Raw genomic sequence first — 9,376 nt, 5'->3', positions numbered from 1 at the left:
GGGCAGATATTCCTGGTTGCCTTCCTGATACTCATTCCTCTGTTCTTTCTTACTAAACAGTAACCTTGATTGTATTCTAGGTGGCAATGTGCTCTGCTACCCAGCCTTCTTCAAAGCTAAAGGTAGCCAATGAGAATCAAGCTGCTAGTCATTGGGTGGGGCTTCCAGGAAATCTCTTTTAAAGGGGGCCAATTCAACTAGACAAAACGTCTTCTTTGCTCTCCTTCCTTTCTGCCTGGAACACAAATGTGATGGCTGGAACTCTAGTAGCTATCTTGGGTCATGAGACAACTTTGAGGATGAAAGCCATGAACTAAAGATGGTGATGCATAAAGACAGAAGAATTCTGGGTCCCTGATGACTATGGAGGTGCCATATCCATCCTGGATTTCCAACCTCAACTTTTTTTTTTTCAAGAGAAAAACCTGAGATTTTTATTTTAAGTATCAGTCAGAGTTCAGTTAGCTATTGCTGCATAACAAGCCACACCAAAGTGAGAGGCTCAAACAAATCCTTTATGTGGCTCGTGATACTGCAAACTGGCCATTTTTGGCAGGGTGATTCTTTTGATCTCAGTTTGGCTTCCTCATGAATCTGCAGTCAGTTGTGTGTTGGCTTCAGGAAGTTGGCTGCTGTTAACCGGGGGCACCTTGGTTCTCCTCCATTTGTCTTTTCCTTCATGTGTCTTTCGGATCCCTTCAACAGACTGGTCTGGCATAGTCTCATAGCAAGGCTGAGGTGCAAGCCCAAGCAAGTATAATCAAGCAAGGAAACCAGCAGATGCACGTAGTATCACTTGAGACCTAAGCTCAGAGCTGGCACTCCACTGCTTTTGCTGCATTTACTGGCTCAAGGCAGTGACTCAAGGCCAGTCCAGAGCCAGGTTGGGTGGAAACTACAAAGTCATAGGGCGAAGGGGGTGGCTCTACAGAGGCTATTCACTGGAGCCATTGATAACTCTAATCTACCATGTTTTGTTTAAGCCACTTATTTGGATTTTCTGTCACATACAGTAAGAAAATCATCTTGGATGATATACCTGCCTTTGAGCACCTAGTCATTCCCAGGGTGTTTGGTAGCCAAGTGCTTTTCTTCCCATGCAGTTGAGGGAAAGAAAGCACAACAGTGAGAAGTCACAGCTTCTTTGAACTCTTCTCGCCTCATACCAAATGAAAGAGCTGAGCCAAATGACCCAGAAGTTCTCTTTGGGTTGAAGGAAGCTACATATTCTGATAGGGTCGTCTCCTATAATGCACGGAGGGGAAGGGCAGGAATGAATCTAGGACGGGACTTTACAACCATTGTTCTGTGGGGGGGTATAAGAACCAAAAGCCAGAGAAGATTAGAAAGGGTGCAAATTGGGTATACTCACAATCACATAAAGGCTTTCTCCTGGGCACTTTGCCCCTGAATCATGGCACCTTCCGGTCCATAGCCTTCCCTTAGGTGTGATAACTGGTCATTGAAGAGCACGCTGTCCTCTGCTTTTCTGACAGTGTACATTTATTAAAATCATTGGTGAGGAAAGGTCACACAGCCTATCTCTAGCGATTACGAGGCAATGGCCGTTCACTTCTGCTTGTACCATCTTGCCATCCTCTTGCAATAGAGACACCCGAGCCAAAGGGGCTGCAAGAATTAGACTCCATTCTGTTCAGATGGGTAAGTTTTGCGGCAGCCGTTGGAAGCTTTTAAAACAGCCACCAGAAAATTTCAGTAAAGAGAGTATAAGGGGAAGAAGGCAGCCATAGCTAGGCTCCCACAGTGAACTCCTAGAACCTCTACCCACCCAGCAATTTTCCCCTCTCAACGTAAAGAGCCTCTCACCATCAGGTTTTTGGCTGCTCAGAGTTTACTGATTAATTACAGCACCTACAGCCAATTGGTCTCCTTAGTAACCACACTAGCAGGGTCCCAGCTGGAAAAGCTGCTTCTTATTTCCAAAGAGGGCGAACCCTCTTCACATTTTAAAACACCTCCAATTGGAACACAAACAGACTTTTATTATATTTATTTATTTGTTTATTTTTTAGAGAAAAACATCCCTGCTTGTTGCAACAGAGAACTTTATTTTTATTCATTTTTATCTTCACTTATTTTTAAAATATTATTTAAATCCAAGTTAGCAAGCATACAGTGCAATATTGGTTTCAGGAATAGAGCCCAGTGATTCATCACTTACGTACAACACCCAGTGCTCATCCCAACAAGTGCCCTCTTAATGCCCATCACCCATTTAACCTCCCCACCCACTACCCCTCCCCTACATGTAGCAACCCTCAGTTTGTTCTCTGTATTTAAGAGTCTCTTATGTTTGCCTCCCTGTCTGTTTTTATCTTATCAACAGAGAACTTTTAAAGTATTAAGTCTGTTTTCCTTTTCCCTTTTTTTTTTTTTTTAAAGTACAGTTGACACTCAGTGTTACATTAGTTTCAGGTGTACAACATAGTGATTCAACATGTCCGTTATGCCGTGCTCACCACAGGTATAGCTACCATCAGTCACCATATAATACTATTATGATACCACTGATTATATTCCCTCTGCTGTACCTTTCATCCTGTGGCTTATTCATTCCATAACTGGGAGCCTGTATCTCCCACTCCCCTTCACCCATCTTGCCCAAACGTGTACCCTCTTCCTCTCTGGCAACCACCAGTTTGTTCCCTGTATTTATAGGTCTGTTTCTGCTTTTTGTTTGTTAGTTTATTCATTTGTTTTTTATTTTTTTATTACTTTTTTATTTGAGAGAGAGAACCTGTAAGCGGGGGAGAGGGGAAGAGAGAGAAAGAGAGAGAGAGAAGCTTAAGCAGGCTTCATGTTCAGCATGGAGCCTGATGTGGGGCTTGATCTCACAAAACTTGGGATCATAACCTGAGCTGAAATTAAGAGTCGGAAGCTCAACTGACTGAACCACCCAGATGCCCCTTCATTTGTTTTTTTAGATTCCACATATAAGTAAAATCATATAGTATTTGTCTTTCTCTGGCTTATTTCACTTGGCATAATACCCTCTAGGTCCACCCATGCTGTTGCAAATGGTAAGATCTCATTCTTTTTTTTTTTTTTTGGCTGAGTAATATTCCAGCATATATAAATCCCACCTCTTCTTTCTCCATCTATCTATCTAACCCAAAACTTGCGTTGCTTCCAAATCTTGGTTATGGTAAATAACGCTGCAACAAACATAAGGGTGCATATATATTTTTGAATTAGTGTTTTTGTTTTCTTTGGGTAAATGCCCAGTAGTGGAATTTACTGGATCATAGAGTAGTTCTATTTTTACTTTTTGAGGAAACTCCATACTGTTTTCCACAGTTGTTGCACCAACTCACATTCCCACCAACAGTGCATGTGGGTCTCTTTTTCTTCACATCCTCACCAGCATTTGCTATTTCTTATCTTTTTGATTCTAGCCATCTGGTAAATGTAAGGTGTCATCTCATTGTGGTTTTGATTGGCATCTCCCTGATTATTAGTGATGTTGACCATCTTTTCATGTGTCTGTTGGCCATCTGGATGTCTTCTTTAGAAAAGTGTCTATTCAGGTTCTCTGTCCATTTTTATTTGGATTATTTGTTTTTTTGTTGTTGTTGAGTCGTGTAAGTTCTTTACATACTTTGGATATTACCCCCTTATTGGATATGTCATTTGCAAGTACCTTCTCTCATATATTAGGTTATATTTTCATTTGTTGATAATTTCCTCCATTGCGCATATTCCCAGGAGTTTATTTTTGCTCTTGATCCCCCCCCCCCCCCCCCTTAGGAGACATATGTAGAAAAATGTTGCTTTGGACAAAATTTTATTTTTTTCAACTTTTTTTTTTTTTTTTTTTTTTTTTTTTTTTTTTTTGGGACAGAGAGAGACAGAGCATGAACGGGGGAGGGGCAGAGAGAGAGGGAGACACAGAATTGGAAACAGGCTCCAGGCTCCGAGCCATCAGCCCAGAGCCTGACGCGGGGCTCGAACTCACGGACCGCGAGATCGTGACCTGGCTGAAGTCGGACGCTTAACCGACTGCGCCACCCAGGCGCCCCTGGACAAAATTTTAAAACAAACCCATGTTTCTCTACAACCTTGCTTCCAACAATGAATGGATTTTTGAGCTATTGAGGGAAACTTGAATTTTAGTGATCAGTAAGAGATGGGTTTTAAATGAAGAGCTAGTCAAATATAATTTTAAGGCAAACAACCAGTTTCACTACTCAGAGTGAGAAGTCACTACTCAGTTTGACTACTCAGAGTATCTATTCGAGTGCTATTCTAGGCGATGTGATAACAAGAAGGACCTGGACACAGGTGTCTTTGCCTCAAGAAGCTGGCCTGGCGGACAAGACCTATGATAATGAATGGTGGCTCGGACATAGTGTCTCAGACAACTTAAGAATTAGAAAGGGGCACCTGGGTGGCTCAGTCAGTTGAGTATCATTGAGTATCCCACTTCGACTTAGGTCATGATCTGTCTCGCAGCTTGTGAGTTCGAGCCCTGCGTCGGGCTCTGTGCTGACAGCTCAGAGCCTGGAACTGCTTCAGATTCTGTGTCTCTCAATCTCTCTGCCCCTCCTGTGCTCGTGCTCTGTCTCTTTCTCAAAAATAAATGAACATTAAAAAAAAAAGAATTAGAAAGCACACAGTAAGGTGCTCATTGTAGATCAGACTAGAGGTTAAAGAGAAGTTCAAGTGAGAAGGGAGAGAGGGCATGATGTCTATCTTCTGTTTTGAGTGAAATGTTGAGATGCAGATGATCGACAGCAGGATCTGAGTGGGAGAAAAGTGACAGCAGGGCTTCAATGTGGGTGAGTATGAGGACTGCAGGGACATTAGTCTGCTCCGGCTACCATAGTAAAGTACCACGGACTGGGTCTTCAGCAACAGGCACTTATTTTCTCACAGTTCTGGAGGCTGGAAATCTAAAATCAAGGTGTGGCAGGGTTGGTGTCTCTTGAGGCCTCTCTCCTCGGCTTGCAGGAGAGGCCATTTTCTCCCTGTGTCCTCACATGGTCGTCCCTCTGTGTGTCTGTGTCCTAATCTCCTCTTTTTATTATATTTTTTATTTAAATGTTTATTTTTGAGAGAGAGAAAGAGAGAGAGCACAAGCGGGGGAGGAGCAGAGGGAGAGGGAGACACAGAATCTGAAGCAGACTCCAGGCTCTGAGCTGTCAGCAAGAGCCTGTTGTGGGGCTTGAACTCACAAACCGTGATATCATGATCTGAGCTGAAGTTGGATGCTTAACCAACTGAGCCACCCGGGCACCCCATAATCTCCTCTTCTTATAAGAACACCAGCCATATTGGATTAGGGCCCACCTAATGGCCTTATTTATCCATAATCGTTTCTGTAGAGGCCCTGTCTCCAAATACAGTCACATTCTGAAGTGTTGGGGGTTAGGACTTCAGCATATGAATTTTTCTTGGTGGGGAGGACCCAGTTCAGCCTATAACAGGAGGGAAATGATACTGTGCCATTAGATAATAGTTCCAGAAAGGGAACTAAAGATCACTATGTGTTAGTGGGTGACTAGTGTGCACAGTGGATTTTTTCTACCCTCTGGCCCCCAGGCTTAGGCACATGTATCCCCAGACACCAAGCTGATAATGTACATCCCGCTTTGACATATCACAGTGTTCCTGGAACATCCATGCATTAAAAAAAAATTTTTTTTGTAATGTTTATTCATTTTCGAGACAGAGAGAGAGCATGAGCAGGGGAGGGGCAGAGAGAGGGAAACACAGAATCTGAAGCAGGCTTCAGGCTCTGAGCTGTCAGCACAGAGCCTGACGCGGGGCTCGAACTCACAGAGCCCAAGGTCATGACCTGAGCTGAAGTCAGACGCTCAACCGACTGAGCCACCCAGGTGCCCCCATCCATGCAGTTTTCATGGCTATGTCTTAAGAGTCTCAGCACCACTGGGAGGTGTATCCTGAAACTTGGAATGTGCAGAACAGAGCAACTTCAGACATGCCATGCTCAGAGTAAGAAGGCATCTAGCCACTTTGGGCACTTCAGACCATGATTCCTGAGAAGTTTGTAGGATGGTGCGGTTTTTCTCTGTGGGGTCAGTATCTGAATGCCAGGGGGTGGCTCTGATATCCTAATATTCCATTACTCCCTATAAATAAGTGCATGTTCCACATTGTAGACACAAACCCCTCTCCAGCTTGTTTCTCTGTCAGATTAGGCATGAGTTTTGTGTGCAAGCTCATTTTCTTCCACAGCTCCACCCCTTGTGGGGACTCTTAGGTCCCGCTCCAGTCCACATCTCCCCTTGAGCTTTGGATGCCATATTTCCAATACCTTCAGGAGGTTCATATGCAGATGTCACATTGATGCCCACAAGGATATTGTCATAGCCCCCTTAACTAACTCCTGCCCAAATCTGCTAGGCCTATTACCACATTCATTCACCCCTACCACTCAATTATCAATAAACCTAGGGATGGCCATCTCTCTATGAGCCGGTACTGTAGTTACTGGATTCCGTTATAAAACAAAAGCATCCTTAGCTCACTTCTTACCCCAGGGAATGCCTCTTCCTTTAATTCCTATGCTTGTAATTATTGAAACTATTAGCCTCTTCATCCAACCAATAGCCTTAGCTGTACGACTAATAGCCAGCATCACTGCAGGCCCCGTCTAATTGGAGGGGCTGCTTTAGCCTTAATAAGTATTAGCACCTCCATCACTCTGATCACCTTCATCATTCTTGTCTTACTAACAGTCCTTGAATTTGCTGTAGCCCTTATTCAAGCTTATGTCTTCACCTTGTTAGTGAGCCTATACTTACACAACAATACTTAATGACCCACCAAACCCATGCATATCACGTAGTTAACCTGAGTCCATGACCACTCACAGGAGCTCTTTCAGCCCTCTAATAACTTCAGGATTAGCAATATGATTTCACTACAACTCGGTATTACTATTAACTCTAGGAATAACAACCAATTTATTAACCATATGCCAATGATGACGAGACATCGTCCGAGAAATCATGTTCCAAGGCCACCATACACCTATCGTTCAAAAGGGCCTACAATATGGGATGATGCTCTTCAGTATTTCAGAAGTGCTTTTCTTCGCAGGTTTCTTGGGAGCCTTCTATCATTCAAGCCTTGCTCTGACCCCAGAATTAGGAAGCTGCTGGCCACCTACAGGTATCACCCCTCTCAACCCCCTAGGATGGGGTCCAACACTTCCGTACTGGAATGACACTGGGAAATCTGGGCAGGAAATTTGTCTTGAGCGGTCTTCCTTCTTGCTCTTTCCACATCCTGTACCCAGGGTGTTATCGAATGTAATCATTTCATCTTTATTGCCATTTGTTAGAGCTCCAGCTCTCCATCTTTCTTCAATCTCTCCTATATACAGCAGCTTGCATAATATTTTCTAAGCAGCATTTTCAGATTTCTTCAATCCCTTGCTCCAAGATTCCAATTTAAAGGCAAAGAGTGATAGGGTTGGAAGATAGTGGAGGTGCACTACAGAGCCCATTGGACTTGAACTCTAAAGACCCGGGTTGGAGTCTCAGCCCTTTTCCTGCCATGTGACTTTGGCCAAGTCACACCTGCTTTTAGGACCTTGTACTCTTATACATTTTTTAAAAAAAAATTTAACATTTATTTAGTTTTGAGAGAGAGAGAGAGAGTGCAAGCGGGAGAGGAGCAGTGAGAGGGAGACACAGAATCCAAAGCAGGCTCCAGGCTCTGAGCTGTCAGCACAGAGCCTGACGCAGGGCTCGAACTCATGAGCCATGAGATCATGACCTGAGCCGAAGTTGGACGCTCAACTGACTGAGCCACCCAGGTGCCCCAGACCTACTCTTATTCTTTAAAAAGGGACATAGTAATACCTAACAGTGGTGGTGTAAAATTTATACAGTTAATGTAAATGAAGGGGTTTGAAAACTCTGAGCTACCTCACAGATAGAAAACACGATTATCCCTTAAGACCATCTCAAGTAACACTACCTCTTATAACTAATTAAAAATTGGCCTTTTCCTTTCCTGAACTTCCATAGCACTTTTCTGGACAGTGTTTTGTATTCAGATTTGCAGTTTGCATTGGATAGTGTGCCCCTGCTGTTCTCTGTGGGGTGGTCATGGGGGTTGATATCTTGCCTGGCCAGGAAGACTGTAAACCACCAGAGGGAAGCAATTTATATTCTCTCCTATTTCTCTCCATTCAGCACAGAGCCAAGCACACCAAAGTCAACCAATCCCACATGCATGTGTTGAACAACAACTATTTGTTGATACGCACAAGGAACATATTAATAGGCAAGAGAGTGAATGAAATATAATAAAAATCCCAGCACTCAAAGAGCTCACAGTCTAGCTTGGAAGATAAACTGCAAGAGCTAAAAAGGATGTACAGTTGACCCTTGAACAACGTGGGGGCTGGGGTGCCAACCACCCCCTCCGCCCCCCCCCCTCCCCCGCCAACCATGGAAAGGAAAATACATGGAGGGGTGCCTGGGTGGCTCAGGCGGTTGAACATCCACTCGACTTTGGCTCAGGTCATGATCTCGTGATTCATGAATTCAAGCCCTGCATTGGACTCTGTGTGGACTGCTCGGAGCCTGGAGCCTGCTTCAGATTCTGTCTCCCTCTCTCTCTGCCCCTCTCCTGCTTGTGCTCTGTCTCTCTCTCAAAAATAAATAAACATTGAAACAATTTTTTAAAGAATAAAAGAAAATACATGTGTAATTTTGACCTCCTCAAAACTAATAGCCTATTGTTGACCAGAAGGCTTACTGATAGCATAAACAACACGTATTTTATATGTTACATGTATTACATACAGTATTCTTTTCAGTAAAGTAAGCTATAGAAAGAGGAAATGTTTTTAAGAAAATCATAAAGAAGAGAAAAATATGTTTATGGTACTGTACTGTAAAAAGTCCATGTGTAAGTGGACCCATGTATGAGTGGGCCTGCACAGTTCAAATCTGTATCATTCAAGGGTGAACTGCATAAGGCCGTTACACTGTTAGCACAGGATGGGTGGGCATTTAAGGGTGATGAATTCCCCTCTGGCTGGGATGGTAGGAAAGGCTTGGCCAAAAGGGAAGATTTGAGCTGGGACTTGAAAGATGGGTGGTACCTGGATAAGTAGAGATGGGAGGATGTAGGAGAGAGTGGACAGGACAGGTGAACTGAAACAGAGGAGCCTTTGCAGAAGAGAGTGGTAGGAGAAGGGGCTGGACATTCGGTCTGCATGAGAAATAGAAGGTCTCGAATGGTGGCCTCAGTGATTGGTACGCTGGCAATCAGAAGAGACTGAAGATTTCTGCACAAGGGGTGAAATGTTCAAGGAGGTCTTTTGGGAGTGTGAAGCTAGGACTGACACTAAGTACTTATTGATTGGAGAAAG

This window comes from Puma concolor, chromosome B1 (assembly GCF_028749965.1).
Source record: "Puma concolor isolate L17-30 chromosome B1, mPumCon1.1.hap2, whole genome shotgun sequence".
NCBI classification, from domain to species: Eukaryota; Metazoa; Chordata; class Mammalia; order Carnivora; family Felidae; genus Puma; species Puma concolor.
Note: the sequence above shows the minus strand (reverse complement) of the source record.